This window comes from Bos javanicus, chromosome 8 (genome assembly GCF_032452875.1).
Source record: "Bos javanicus breed banteng chromosome 8, ARS-OSU_banteng_1.0, whole genome shotgun sequence".
NCBI classification, from domain to species: Eukaryota; Metazoa; Chordata; class Mammalia; order Artiodactyla; family Bovidae; genus Bos; species Bos javanicus.
The window spans coordinates 11,827,693-11,844,084 of NC_083875.1; positions in this window are offsets into that span (position 1 = coordinate 11,827,693).

A 16,392-nucleotide genomic window follows, 5' to 3' on the forward strand; every position below is an offset into this window, starting at 1 on the left:
CCTGTAAGGAAGGTGCTTTGTAAACCCCTAAGCAGTTTCTGGGAGTTCTTATGAAGGAGATGAGGGACTGTGTCCAAGGCTGCCCTGGAGAAGATGTTCAGGTAACATCAGAGGGCTGAACTAGGACTCCACTAGGGAGTATAGGGAGAGTTTTTGTATTCCATGTTTTCTACTCATCTGAGTGAGCAGGGATGGAGAGACGCCTTGACAATGAGCTTCCCTCTTGCGTGTGTTTAAACAGCGACTGGAGTGCTGTGGGAGAAGGACTCTGAATGAAATGGGCTGAGGGTCCCTCCAAGGCTAATATCCAGCGTTTCTGGAGTGCGTGGTGTGGAGACGATTCTGCAGGCTGGGACTGGGTACTGAACCAAGTGGACACCAAAAAACAGGGGCAGGAACCTTGAAAATAAACCTATCTCTGGCTACATTTTCCAGGGCATGAGTTTGTTTATCTCCCTATGTCTTTTTTTTATTTTTAAATAGTTATTGGTTTATTTAGATTTAAAAAATGTCTTCCTAAGTCAATTTTGGTAATCTTTTTCTTTTTATTTATTTTTTTAAATTTTATTTTATTTTTAAACTTTACAATATTGTATTAGTTTTGCCAAATATCGAAATGAATCTGGTAATCTTTTTCTTAACGTTTCATTTTAAAATATATTGGCAGTATGCAAGGATTCCCTTTTCTTCATATCCTCACCAACCTTGGAGAATCCCATGGATGGAGGACGCTGGTGGGCTGCAGTCCATGGGGTCGCTAAGAGTCGGACACGACTGAACGACTTTATTTTCACTTTTCACTTTCATGCATTGGAGAAGGAAATGGCAACCCACTCCGGTGTTCTTGCCTGGAGAATCCCAGGGATGGCAGAGCCTGGTGGGCTGCCGTCTATGGGGTCTCACAGAGTCGGACACAACTAAAGCGACTCAGCAGCAGTAGCGGTCCTAACAGGTGTGAGGTGTGGCTTTGATTCACATTTCACCAATGGCTGGTGATGTTGAGTGTCTTTTCAGATACTCATTGGCTGTCTTCTTTGGAGAGACGTCTATTCAGATCTTCTGCCATCTTTGAAAATTTGTTTTTAATTGGAAGATGATTGCTTTAAAATACGTTGTGCTGGTTTCTGCCATATAGCAACATGAATCAGCCATAGGTATACGTATGTCATCTCCCTCTTGAGCCTCCTCCAACCTCCCACCCATCCCACCCCTTGGGTTGTCACAGACACCTTCTGCCAGTTTTTAATCAGTTTTTCATCAGTTTTTCTTGGATATTTAGTTGTATGAGTTCTTTCTATATTTTGGATATTAGCCCCTGTCGGATATATGACTTGCAGATATTTTCTCTTTCTTGGGTTATCACGTCATTTTTGTCTACAGTTTCCTTGCGGGGCAGTCCCTGTGTGCTCAGTTGCTTCAGTCGTATCCGACTCTTTGCAACTCATGGACTGTAGCCCCCCAGGCACCTCTGTCCACGGGGATTCTCCAGGCAAGATACTGGAGTGGGTTGCCATGCTCTCCTCCAGGGCATCTTACTGACCCAGGAATTGAACCTCTTGCATTGCAGATTCATCCTTTACCCCCAAGCCACCTGGGAAGCCCATGCAGTTCCTATGTCTTTCTTAATCAGAGAATTTCATTTGTCTGCTATAATGACTAAATTGAATAGGATTAAAAAATATTTTTCATTCCTTCTCAAATTTCAGTAATAATTATTCTAGATTCATCTTGCTGGATCTTATCCCGTCAGACACCTTTTGGCACATGAGCAAGCTGAGGTGTGGTGGTTAAGTGCCTTGCCTAAATTGTACAGGAGGTGGGTGGCAGAGCCTAGATTTGAACCTTCCGGTTCCTGGTCCAGTGCCCTCTCTGGTAAAGAGACGCTCCTGCTGTGAGCATTGGGAAAGCTCTCTACCAGGGCTATCAGCTGAGCAGGATGATGCAGAAGCCCAGAAGTCCGCCTCCTGTAGGTTTGAGTGCTTGCTGTCCTGTAAAGGCTTGTACCTGCTAAATGCTCATTGGATGTTCCTTGACTTGAACAAAGCTATTGCTTCAGTGCTGGCTCCTAGTTAGTGCTCTGTATGGTTATTGAATGAAAGCAGCAGTTTTCAAAGGCTTCAGGGAACTGACTGCAAAGTTCAGGATGCATGAAAAGACCCATAGCTTGCTCTCCTGATGTCCTCTACTCTTGCATTTGTGTGTAGTTTCAACCCTGGGATGGCTGCATTTATTTCGTACATATCCAGTTGTCCATTTCACACTTATCTATTTTATTCCAAATCTATTTGCCAAATCATTTTTTAGGAACACTTTTATATTTAATTTTCTATTATTTTCTAATATCAAAGAGTGAAAATACTCTCCTTTGTTACTATTTTTTGAGTTCCTGAACATTCTCCTGCTTTTACTTCCATACTGGGCTTGAATGAAGATGAATCCTTCTGAGGCTCCTGCCTCCAAACAAGGTATTGAGCCCGACAGGAGCCGCAGGTCATCTGGGTTGAGTCATTAGGAGGCAACAAGCCGCTCCCTCCTGCCACAGCAGCGTTCCAGGTGTGGGAGCATCCAGTCTCCTTCTGTGATTAACTGACGGCAGCTTAGCTGTGGTCAGCAGAGCTTCCAGTCCGAGGGGTGGCTGGACTCCAAATCCAGCTCCTTGGAATTCCTAATTGGGCTCCACCTGTCAGGAGGTAATGAAAAGATAGACTTATTGGTAGTTTTTAAGTGCAACCTTGTACTTTTTGATAACTACTTAGTAGTATACTAGAGCTCTTTCACTTTGCAGCCCAGTCTCAGGCAGCTTATAAAAGGTATCTAGAACTTTACTGTGATCTTATTCCTTATTTACTGCTGAGTGGCCCTCTGGTTTTGTCTATGAATCACTGAGTGTGTGTTCAGGGTGGGGCAGGGGCATGTTCCCATGATTGTGCTAAGTGTGAGCTGCAGCCACTGGGCTCCCAGGGACACCATTCAAGCCAGAGACAAGAACCTAGTGTTCTAGGCAGAAACTCTGTAGACGGGAGAATTGCCCATTATCTTTTCTTTCCACTCAGCATAGCTGATGTTCTCTTACTTTTTCTGGGTGAAACTTTAAACTAGAAATAATAAGGAAATGCAGACTGTTCATATAATTGGTGGCAATCATAACTAATATTTGTTAGGGATACTTTGTGCCAACTATTATGCAAGCCCTTTTGTATGTATTATTCCTAATTCTGGAATCCTACAAGGCCTGTTTTATTTTCTTGTTATTATCTACAAGGAAACTGAGGTACAAGGGTGTTAAATAAATTTGTCCATGGCTTTCAATAGCATAAAGTCAGTATTAGAACTCAAGTTTTTTGGATTCTAAGCACATTCATGTTAAGCCAGGCTTTTCTCAGTGCTGATTAAAAGTACTGCAAATTAAACTTAATAAATGTCTGGATCACATGTTGGTAGATTACTCAGTAGAGCACCTAGCATGGTTCCTTCCAACTTCCCATTAAAATAACAATTAATGGTTTCACGGCATCTGTTGTATCTTTATACAACTTCAAGAAAGCACCTAGACAACAAAGAAAAGGATAAATAATTAAAACTCATGTAGACAGTTTTTAGTATGATTTGAATCTGCTATGGGGAGTATTGTATGTGGTTGATATTCTATCAATTATTGGGAAGGAAGTCTATTCAACTAAAAATGGTCTCTTACCCCAACACAAGGCAGTCAAGTTTTTATATTGAAAACATTCAGCTGAAAGGTACTTCTGACAAGTTTTTCTTCAGATTTCTGAGTAATTCTGATTGTTTGCTTCAAGCATCACAGGCATTGTAATTAAGTGGTGCTATTTCTCAGAAAGCCCAGCCCTTATCTTAACCACCCAGTCCGTTCTAACAGGTCTAGTATGTGTTTAGCTAGAACAGGCTTTGCTAAATCCTGCTTGACATGAAGCAGCTTCTGAAAGTGTGGATTTCCAAAAATTGTAGGAACAGGGAAGTTGGGTTGACAAAAACCATTTGTGGACTGCCTTTGCTTCAACTCCTATAAAAGCTCAGGGCTGCTTGCCTAAGAAGGAGAAGGGACAAGGGGAGAAGACCTTTTGCTGTTTCCCTACCTCAGAAGCCTCAGGACCATGCTAACAAAATGATTCTCAATTTCACTGGAAAAATCGACAAATGAGAACATTCATGAACTTAAAAAAATAGTAACAAAGGGGAGTATTTTCACTCTTTGATATTAGAAAATAATAGGAAATTAAATAGAAAAGAGTGTTGCTAAAGAAAAAGATTTGGCAAATAGATTTGGAATAGAATGGGTAGTTTGAAATGGACAAAAGGATATATATGAAATAAATACATGACAGAAAAATACTGGTGAAGCAAGTATAGGGGAGCAAAATCTGCCACCCCAGAATATCACTTTGGCATGAGGATTATTTTTAGATGAAAACAATCAAGGTCTAAAAGACTCAGAAAGAACTTTTAACTTCCCCCCAAACTGCCTGAAAGAATGTAGATAGAGGACCTGTCCAGGAAGGGAGCTGTCACCGTTTTGATGACTATGTAGGTATTGGGGTGTGGACATGGAAGAGCCTAGCAAAATCTGTTTGTTGAAATTCTTTTCTGTGTCCCATTGTCTCCACATGGCCCAGAAAGTATTCATTTACCAAAGATTTGCTCTTCTATCTCTGTGTAAAGTGCTTTCCTTCTCTTTGAAGTCCCAAACCACATCCTCAACATCCTTCGTCTTTAGCTGAAAAATGGTATTTCAGGTGAGGGTTTGGGCCATTTTGGTGAGTTACTCAGTTCTCCTTGGTCTCTCCCATGTATACACATTATTAAACTTTTGTTTGGTTTTCTCCAGTTAATCTGCCTCATGTCAATTTAATTCTTAGACCAGCCAAAAGGATTTAGGAGCATAGAGGAAAATTTCTTCCTCCGCAAGAGAGGGAAAGATTATTTAATAAATAGTGCCAGAACAATAGATTAGGTATATGGAAAAAATCAAATTTTATCCTTAATTCACTCTATTTCCTAATGGTTTAAATAATTCATTTTAAAAAATGAAAGTGAAATAAATTTTTAGAAAATTTTAGAAAGCCTTGTATAAATGAAAAAAGCAGTGGATAAACTTGAAAATATTGATAGATATGTCTGCATTAGAAGGTGAAAATATATCTTACTCATTTGACTTCTAGGAATATCCAGGTAGATTAATAAGTATTAAAAATGCTTTGCTTTGCAAAGTGGGATAATTTAAAAATACTTGGAGTCACTGGTTTTTGTTGTTCAGTTGCTAAGTGGGGTCTGATTCTTTTGCGACCCCATGGACTGTAGCCTGCCAGGCTCCTCCATCCATGGGATTTCCCAGGGAAGAATACTGGAGTAAGCTGCCATGTCCTTCTCCAGGGGATCTTCCCAATTCAGGAATAGAACTCTTGCATTGGGAGGCAGATTCTTTACCACTCAGCTACCAATCTAGTATTTAAAATATTTGCTACTTGAGGAACACAGAAATGCTTTGGCATAGATTCTCAGGACTTGGAATAGTAGTAAAACTAAAGGGTCTCCAGGTTGGTTGGTTTGTTTTTCCTTTGATCACACAGCAGGTGTGATCTTAGATTCCAGATGAGGGATCAAACCCATGCTGATTGCACTGGAAGTGCAGAATCTTAACCACTGGACCACTTGGGAAGTCCCTGTCTCTGGGTTTTTGGAGAAGTTTTAAGGTTATGGATGGAGTCATTCGAAGTGGAGACAGAGAAGAGTCATAGGACCAGGGAAAGGGACTGGGGTAAATTGTGTTTTCCTTGGGAAAAATGGCACGGCCTTGGAATAGGCAAATCTGGGCTGAATCTTGACTTCTCAGTCGCTAATGGACATCTCTGAGAAAGTTACTTCTGTTCTGTTCAAAGAAAATACTAACTGTGCCTAGCCTGATTGGGTTGTTCTTAGGATTTTCTATTACCCACAAGGAAGTGGATAAAGTGTCCTATGATAGTTCCCTTCTCTTTTCTTGCCTTTCTTTCTTGGACTATTTGTTAGCCATTCAGCCGTAACTCCCTAGCCTAATTTTCTTATTCAACAACCTTATACTGAAAGCTTTCTCTGGACAGTACTTGCCTTCTGGAAGGTACAGGGATTACAAACAAGAAAAAGTCAAGGTGGTTCATATTCTCACAGTATCTGGAGACCTGGATATAAGAACTATGTACCAAAATAAGGCATTATTATTGTTGTTGTTTAGTTGCTAAGTCATGTCAGATTCTTTTGTGACCCCATGTACTATAGCCCTGCCAGGCTCCTCTGTCCATGGAATTCCCCAGGTAAGAATACTGGAGTGGGTTGCCATTTCCTTCTCCAGGGGATCTTTCCAGCCTAGGGATCAAGCCTGTGTCTCCTGCATTGGCAGGTGGATTCTTTACCACTGAGCCACCAGGGAAGCCCAAATAAGGCATTAAGAGAGGCTTATACAATTCTTTGGGAGCTCTGAGAAGGTAGTGCCTGAAGAAGCTGGGAAAACAATTTAGGAAATGTTATCAGAATTTTGTACTAAAGTGGTAATCCTCACCTCTACCTCCGCACCTCTTATTCCTCTTAGAGGCTTGAAAGTAACAATGAAAACCCAAAGGTGTTCAGCGAGAAAGACTACAGCATGTTAATGTTGTTGGTGCTGCTCCAAATTCTTAACACCCCTCCCCTTGCCCCCATCAAAGAATGTGTCTTCTACATTCTTGAGCAAATTGACGCGCCCATCAAATCTTCCCCAGTGTGTCTTGGGAGGACACTACTTCAGCTTTACCCATGGATGAGGAAGGAATATCGTTCTGACCTCACACAAATAAGAGTCTAAGTGGCATTTCTCTCTTTCTTTCCTTTTTCCTTTTTTTTTTTTTTTTGATGGAGGTGCCAGGGCCTCATTGAGTGGCATTTTTTAATATAGTGGTGGTAGGGCTGTGGCCATAGGAGGATCAAGAAGAAGAAATTCACTCTCTCCAAAGTGATCCAGAGGGAAGTGGAGTAAGGAAGGTAAGCGGAAACACGGGGCTGGTGACCTGGAGGAATGACCCCTGTTGGGAAGCCTGAGCTGCACAGTGGCTGTCTGCTGTTAACAAGTGGCCCTTCATACTCTGGAATGGATCGGGAGCCTTAAACTCGGAGAATGAACCATTGTTTTAGAATCTCTGCTTCTTAGGTTATCATTTCTCCACTGCTGTGGTTTTCAGGGCTGGAGTTTTGCAGAGCTGCAGATTTTCTGTGGAGGTTACCTCTTGTATTGTCAGACAACTCTAGGTCTGCAAATCTTCCTTATCCTGAAAGCCAATGGATCTTTAGGCTGGTCCTTAGGCTGAATCTAATCTGTCCTCAGCAGCCATGGGTAGGCATTATTCCTAGATTTTGCAGAGGAAGAAATGGGGATTCAGAGAGGTTTATCAACTTGCTCAAGGTCCCAGAGCCAGTAAGTGGCCCAGTCAGGATTTATGCTCTTCTCTGATTGACTCAACAGTCTATACTTTTATATTATGCTATTTTTAAAAGCCAGTCCTTTTCTTTATTGTGATAAAATATACAGAGCATACAATTTACCATTTTAACCCCTTTTTTTGGGCTGTGCCACATGCAGGATCCCAATTCCTTGACCAGGGATCAAACCTGTGTGCCCGCCGTGGAAGCGCAGTGTCTCAACCACTGGACTACCAGGGAACTCCCCATTTTAAATTTTCTGAAGTGTGCAGTTCAGCGGCACTAAGTACATTCAAATTGTTGTGCAATTATCAGCTATCTAGTTTTTAAAGGCAGGAGGGATATCCAAGTCTATCGGTAGGGGGCCACAAGATCCTTAATTAAGATAATTAATCTACGTTTGTGTGGGCCAGTGAATTCCATCTTGGTGACAATGGCTTGCTGAACAATTATTCAGCGCTGACTCAAATACTTATCTGAACTTGGAAATTTTATTTCTATTTATTATCTTCTGTCAGGAACATCATAGTCTTCCAACTTCAGGAAATTAAACAAGAACATCTCACTCTTATGTTCAGCTTTAATTATAATTGCTAATTGATTCCAGCCCACTAGCTGAACATCTGGGTGTAGCAGGCATGCCATGGTAGAGGCAGGCAGGTACATACACTGGAGAGCTCATATGGATTACCTAATTAGATAAATTAGTGGTGCTAAAGACCTCGGGTAGTCCACTTTGGGGTCAGCAGCATGCTAGTTTTATGGGAAGGATGGGTATCAGGGCTTCCTTAAGTTTTCTCTTCACCAGTCTGAACACTCTATTTAAAATTTTTTTTAATTTTATTTTTATTATTTAATTAAATGATTTATAATGAATTTTTAAAAATTTTTGGCTATACTGGGTCTTCACTGTTGCTTGGGCTTTTCTCTAGTTGCAGCAAGCAGGGGCTACTCTCTAGTCGCGTTGTGCAATCTTCTCACTGCCATGGCTTCTCTAGTTGGTGAGCACGGGCTCTAGGGCTGCGGCACATGGGCTCAGTAATTGTGGCTTCCAGGCTCTAAAGCACAGACTCAATAGTTGTGGCACACAGGCTTAGGTGCTCAGTGACATGTGGGATCTTCACAGACCAGGGATGGAACCCATGTCACCTGCATTGGCAGGCAGACATGTTACCACTGAGCCAGCAGTGAAGCTCCAAGAGGAGCATTCTTGTTTTCCTTCATAAAGCACAAGTTCTAGAGCCTTTTGTTGAGTGCAGTTCAGTTCAGTTCATTTGCTCAGTTGTATCCGACTCTTTGTGACCCCATGGACTGCAGCATGCCAGGCCTCCCTGTCCATCACTAACTCCTGGAGCTTACTCAAACTCACGTCCATTGAGTCGGTGATGCCATCCAACCATCTCATCCTCTGTCGTCCCCTTCTCCTCCCACCTTCAATCTTTCCCAGCGTTAGGGTCTTTTCAGATGAGTCAGTTTTTTGAATCAGGTGGCCAAAAGTATTGAAGTTTCAGCTTCAGCATCAATCCTTCCAATGAATATTCAGGACTGATTTCTTTAAGGATGGACTGGCTGGACCTCCTTGCAGTCCAAGGGATTCTCAAGAGTCTTCTCCAACACCACAGTTCAAAAGCATCAATTCTTCAGCGCTCAGCTTTCTTTATAGTCCAACTCTCACATCCATAAATGACTACTGGAAAAACCATAGCTTTGACTAGATGGACCTTTGTTGACAAATAATGTCCTTCTTTTTAATATGCTGTCTAGGTTGGTCATAGCTTTTCTTCCAAGGAGCAAGCATCTTTCAATTTCATGACTGCAGTCACTATCTGCAGTGATTTTGTAGCCCCAAAAAAGCAAGTCTGTCACTGTTTTCATTGTTTCCCCATCTATTTGCCATGAAGTGATGGGACTGGATGCCATGATCTTCATTTTTTGAATGCTGAGTTTTAAGCCAGCTTTTTCACTCTTCTCTTTCACTTTCATCAAGAGGCTTTTGAGTTCCTCTTCACTTTCTGCCATAAGGGTGGTGTCATCTGCATATCTGAGGTTATTGATATTTCTCCCGGCAATCTTGATTCCAGCTGCTGCTTCATCAGCCTGGCATTTTGCATGATGCTCTCTGCATAAAAGTTAAATAAGCAGGGTGACAATATACAGCCTTGACATACCAGTCTGTTGTTCCATGTCCAGTTCTAACTGTTGCTTCTTGACCTGCATACAAATTTCTCAGGAGGCAGGTAAGGTGGTCTGGTATTCCCATCTCTTTCAGAATTTCCCACAGTTTATTGTGATCTATACAGTCAAAGGCTTTGGTGTAATCAATAAAGCAGAAGTAGGAGTTTTTCTGTAATTTTGATAATCCAATGGATGTTGGCAATTTGATATCTGGTTATTCTGGCTTTTCTAAATCTAGCTTGAACATCTGGAAGTTTACAGTTTATGTACTGTTGAAGTGTGGCTTGGAGACTTTTGAGCATTACTTTGTTAGCATGTTAGATGAATGCAATTGTACAGTAGTTTGAACATTCTTTGGCATTGCCTTTCATTGGGATTGGAATGAAAACTGACCTTTTCCAGTCCTGTGGCCACTGCTGAGTTTTCCAAATTTGCTGGCATATTGAGTGCAGCATTTTCACAGCATCATCTTTTAGGATTTGAAATAGCTCAACTGGAATTCCATCACTTCCACTAGCTTTGTTTGTAGAGGTCCTTCCTAAGGCCCACTGGACTTCACATTCCAGGATGTCTGGCTCTAGGTGAGTGATCACACCATCGTGGTTGTCTGGGAGTACACTGATCTTCAACCTGTTGACTAACATTCCTGGCAACTGGAGTGAGACCCACCACTGCCACCATGATCTTTCAAGAATAGAGCAGAACACACCTCCCTAACTTTGGGCAGCATGCCTTCACCCACGCTACCCTAGATAGCATCAGCCTCTTGTCACTGCTTTCATGTTGCTAGCTCATATTAAGCTCGTAGGAAGTTCAAACTCCATACCTTCATAATATATATTATTGTGGCATTAGACCTTCCTACCTATGTCCTTACAAATTGGCCTTTTGGACTCAAGGGTGAGATTCTGTCTCAATTAAGGATGGGAAATGTGTGCAAGACCCATGCCCATAGACTTTGCTCACATGCAATACTTCTTATTAGAACCTTTCCCACAGGGCCCAGATAGGCCTCAGAATCCTTCCCAACACTGTGCTTCAGTTAGTCATTATCAATCATCTCTCAGAGTTGGCACATGAATACAATCCTAATGACCCTTCTCGCTTTTCATTGACTCATATTATATTTTATTTTACACTCAACCCATCATAGCAAAGGCTAAATCAGGGTATATTAAGGGCTAGAAGACTAGGGTGATGACCAGTATAATACAGCTAGATAGAATTAATATCACAAATGTTTAGAGAACTTGAATGTTGTTTGCAGCAAAGGCACAATAGTTTTTTATGATTAAAAAAGACTTCATTAAAAAAACACATTTAAGGCCTTCTTTTAGATTATGCTAGAAACTTAACATTTGCAGAAATCATAATTGCATTTCCCTTTGGTGATTCAGCCGCTTTCTACTTCCCACCACTCCTCCCTGCCCTGCTTGGTTGACTTGAGACTCAGGAAAAAAAGGGGGGTGAGGAATACGCACACTGCATTTCCCCCTCTTTCCTTACTCCCGAAACTAAGGGGGGCAATATGTCAGCATTCATTTCCTTCTTCAAATAAAAAAAAGCAGGGAATGAAGGGGGAGCCACTGGGCTGGCAGCAGTTTATATTGGTTAGCAGACTCTGGATTGGGTTTAAAGTTTGCAGATATGCAAAACAATCCTGATACTGAAACGAATCTTTCAGGTACAAAGTAGCCTGCAGTACCTGGCAGCCACTTGCTGCACAGCTTCCAGCTCTTCACCTTTGCAAGGGGCTCCGTGGCTTGCCAGGGTCAGCAAACCAAGGCATCATTGACTTGACATTTATAGAAAAAGCATATCATGGGATATGAAATAGGGAAGAAATGATGGTTCTTTTAACATGCCATACCTCAGGTATTTGAATGTCTCATCTTCTGTCAGGAGGGTTTTCCTTATGTGCCCTCGGCTTGGTGCCACTCTAATGTTGATAGAGAGTATTTTCAGAATCTGGTTTCCAAGGACTGTTAGTTGTTAAATGTTCAGGGTGCTATTCACCTCACTTTCTCTTTTGGATTCTGACCATGGGGAAACTCACTAAAGGGATAGTAGTCAGTTAGGAAAGTATCACTTTTTTCATGAATAGACAAGCTCCCGATACTCAGAGTAAACTTTGGTAAAAGCTGAATCAAAGAACCCGAGTCTGTCATGAAGTTGACGTGCATGCTTCCACCACCCAGTCCAAGTCTAATGTATTAGATTCACATGCTCAGCCCATGACAGAGTGAGCAAGTAAGGAACTGGGCCTGCAGAGTCACTTCCCTAACCATCCACATGGCAGGACTACAGGCCTGCCATACCCACCTACTCACTCACTCACATACCCACCTACTCACAAACAAGAATGGCAGGTCTGCCCCACTTAGGAAAGACAGCCCAGGGGTGCCTACCATGTGGAGCAGAAAAAGAAGGGGCCGTCTTTAATATAGTAATAATTATAATATAATCATTACTTTAATATAGTAATGATGTCCACCATTAATTGTAGCACAGGGAGCGTGAACTCTTACCCATCCCATGGTCCACCTTTTCAGTGCAAGGTGGATCACAGGTAGGAGAGACCAGAGCATTTGCCCAGCCCTCCTACCAGCAGGGAGAGGGGGCAGAAGGTCCTTCATCAGCAAGCATCAACATTTCTCCCCTCACCAGTGTCAGTTTTGAAGAGCAGTGCTCTGTGGGATGCCTCGGAGGATGTCTTGCTTGTGATCTAATCCAAGGATTGATGACTGGGGAAACAAGCTTGAGGCTGGAAAGATGGTGGAATTTTGATTGGAGACAAATGTTATACCTAGAAACTCCCCATGGATCATCTGCAAGTCAGTCTTTGGTTTATGTAAAACAGCACCTGTGCCTCTGTGCTGATGGTGCAGATGCAGTAATTAGCCATGCAGAAAAGCCAGCTGCACGCGTGGGATCAGGGGAGAACCCTCTTCCTCTCCAGCAGTGGGGGAACTCCAACTTAAAGAGAAACAGACATCTGAGAGGCTGGTGTGGAAAGACTCTCCAAAATCTGTGACTCCTTGGCTTGTGAAAATTGCTTTTTGTTTCCAAAGCAACATTTTTGAGGAAAAGGAAACTTTTCTCAATGTGAGATCTTTTCTTTTTGTATTTGTATTTTACATTGGAATACAATGTGGCAACATTAAAAACCATGAATGAATTTTGGAATTAGGCAAAATCAAGCTTAGGATCTGGCTCTGTTACCTATGGGGGACCTTGACCAAGTTAATTTGCCTTTCTGAGCCTCACTTTCCTCATTCAGAGTGAAGAAATTCATGGCTACCAGGCAGGGATTTTGTGCAGATTAGAGATATTGGGATGTAAAGTGCCTCACCCCAGCCTGGTTGGGAGAGGAGTCTGGGGGAGAATGGATATGTGTTTGTGTATGGCTGAGTCCCTTTTCCGTACTGAAACTATCACAACATTGTTAATCGGCTATACCTTAATATAAAATAAGTTAAAAAAGAACAGACGTTGGGGAAAGTTATATCTAGATGTATTGTGAGGAGAAGGGTGTACAAAAAAAGAAATAAAGTGCTTGACCCAGAATAAATTGTGATGATGTATGTTTTTTTTTTAATACTTTATTCTGCATCACAATGGGTGGATTTGTAAGCTTTATCTGTGCCCAACATTAAGTCCAGGAGGACATTTGTCCTTTTATGAGTCAGAAAAGCTAGGTCAAATTTAAAAGTGGAAATTAGGAGATCATGTTCCAGAAAGATCCTTTCTGGTCTGTATTATTGATTTTCCCAGAGAACTAGATCACTAGAGACAAACATTTGCAGGTTTCACTGGAGTCCGGGTTGAAGTGACAGATGTGGTTATTGTGACAGAATACTGCCCCAGGGGTGGCTCGACGGATGTCCTGCTCAGTGGTGACATTCCTCTCAACTGGGGTTTCTAGTAAGAACCAGGCATTTGAGTGGTGGGAGACACAATTAGTGAAATCCCACAACCAAGCCCTCTTTCCATCGTTGTTCCCGAGGATCTATTCACATTTGAATGCAGTATCTGGGAAGAAGATTTGTGTTATATCTGGGGGTATGAATGGGAATGATGGTCTAGACAAGAATGCCTAGAGGGAACAGGATTTTGAACCAGGCTTACCCACTGGTGCCCAGGGGAGATCTGACTGGAGATGCTGACAGAACATCCTGTTTAGTATCTAAAGAATAGAACCACAGACAAGTAGTAGGTATAGAACCACAGACAAGTAGTAGGTACTTGCTAGCTTGAATAAATTTATATAACAAACACTGTGCTGAACAGTGAAGGTTACAAAAATAAGAAATATTCCCTGCCTTCAAGAACGTCTTGGCTTGGTGAGAAAGACAAATAAGCAGAGTTACAGAAGTGCTGACGGGAGTCTTAGAGGAGTGTCAGCTGCTTGGGGGAAGCATCTAGGTAGGCCTGGCTTAGGGAATGGCCATGGGAGCTTCCCCAGGGGAGGTGAGCTGAGGCAGAGTGGACATTTGCCAGGAGAAGGGAAGAAGAGAGGTCATTCCAGATAGAGGGGACAATGTGAGGAAGATACAGAAGAGATGGTCCAGTCTGGGATGGTAAATCAATTAAGCATGACCAGAGTTTAGAGTTGAGGGTGGAGAGGGAGCTAGGAGTGGTGAGAAATGAGATAGAAAAGTAAGCAGATAGTTCTGAAATGGGCCAAAGTGGATGGGATAATTTAATATTGGATAAAAATGGAATTTCAAGTAAGTGAGGAAAGGAGAGATTTGTGAATAAAGGATTCAGGATAACTGATAATTTGGCAAAAAATAACATGAGATTCCTAGTCCACACCTTTAACCAAAATTAATTTGGGGACAACTTTACATTTTCAATATGAAAAATGAAATTTTTAGAAGCTCCAAAAGGAAACACTCAGATATGATTATATAACTCCACAGTGAAAATGTAACCGGAATGTGAGCATCTGGGAAAAGTATTTCTAACATGATCTCTTAACAAGTATAACTAACAAAAGAGTTCAGGTTGATATTCATAGACTAACAAGTATCAGCAATGTAAGTAGCATGACATGTAACTGCTGGTCTGTAATTAGAGATAAGATTATGAACATCTAAATTGACTGTTATGAAATAAAAATATAGATAAGTCAGATTTATTTGGACAAAATATTTTTTTTTTCTGGGTAATTATGAGCTCACAGCATCCACAAATGTGGGTATAGCTACACTTACCTGAAGCAATGTCTCCACTTTCCCCATAAACAGTGGCTCAACATTTCACGGAGGAAGACTGTGTGGATCTTTATTTGCTCTGGATGAGAGATTTCACATCAGAATAACCTGTGTATCTTTAGGCAGCTTTGCCATCATTTTGTTGGAGACTATCACATGAAGAGACCCAGACTTGATAAGAGTATTGAAAGTTGAAAGTGAAGTCGCTCAGTCGTGTCCGACTCTTGTGACCCCATGGACTGTAGCCTATCAGGCTCCTCCATCCATGGGATTTTCCAGGCAAGAGTACTGGAGTGGATTGCCATTTCCTTCTCCAAGGGATCTTCCCAACCCAGGAATCCAACCCGGGTCTCCTGCATTGCAGGCAGACGCTTTACCGTCTGAGCTACCATACTGGACATATTTTCAAGTCAGCCATCAGAGAGTCTCATGTCTCCATTGCTAAGCAATGAACAGTGTATCCTACCCTAATGGAGAATAGTGTCCTGTCTGATTTGATCACATATCCTTGGGAGAGAATAAGATGTATATCATCTATCTCTCCAGAGAAGGCAATGGCACCCCACTTCAGTACTCTTGCCTGGAAAATCCCATGGGCGGAGGAGCCTGGGAGGCTGCAGTCCATGGGGTCATGAAGAGTCAGACACTACTGAGCGATTTCACTTTCACTTTTCACTTTCATGCATTGGAGAAGGAAATGGCAAACCACCCCAGAGTTCTTGCCTGGAGTATCCCAGGGACGGGGGAGCCTGGTTAGGTTGCTGTCTATGAGGTCGCACAGAGTCAGACACAGCTGAAGTGACTTAGCAGCAGCAGCAGCAGCAGCATCTATCTCTCTGTTTCTCTATTTATCTATATTTGAATAACATATACTTTTGGTTTGAAAAAGCACTGAAAAAAAATCCCATATTGTAAAGTCTTCAGGGTATTTGAATGAGTACCCCATCCAAATGTAGACATATTGACTTAAAGGAGAGCAGGACTAAAAATACTCTCCCTGCATCTGGAATGCCGAGATCCTTTGGGATTTGTTTTGTTTGACCACATTCCAATCATGAAGAGGTTGAGTGTGGATTTTGTTCCCCAGGATGTGGATCCTTAAATACATTCTTCTTACCCTTAGGTTTTGTTTACTTATTTTAGTCAATTTCCCTCTAGGTTTATAAATTCCAACAGATCACAAAAATCACACAGTTTTAGCAGAGACCAAAACTGTCATAAAGACATTGTCTGTAAGAGAAATAGGCTGGTGAGGGTGGGGCATGGTTCTTTGAAATAATAACTTTTCTTTATTTTAAATGTAATACCCTTGGGAGCTGTGTGTATTGGCCAACAGTTTTGTGTGCTCCTGAATGCCATTTAACAGGTAAATCAAGAGACGTTACAAGTACTAATCTTGGTACTTTTAAATAAACACAAAGAATAGAAGGAGAGATGATAGTATATGATGAGAAAATCTACCTCGACATTCAGAGCAAAGGAATCATGAAATATTGATGGTAGTGGAGAATTTACTTTATACTAATAACTATACTATTATTTGGGTTCATAC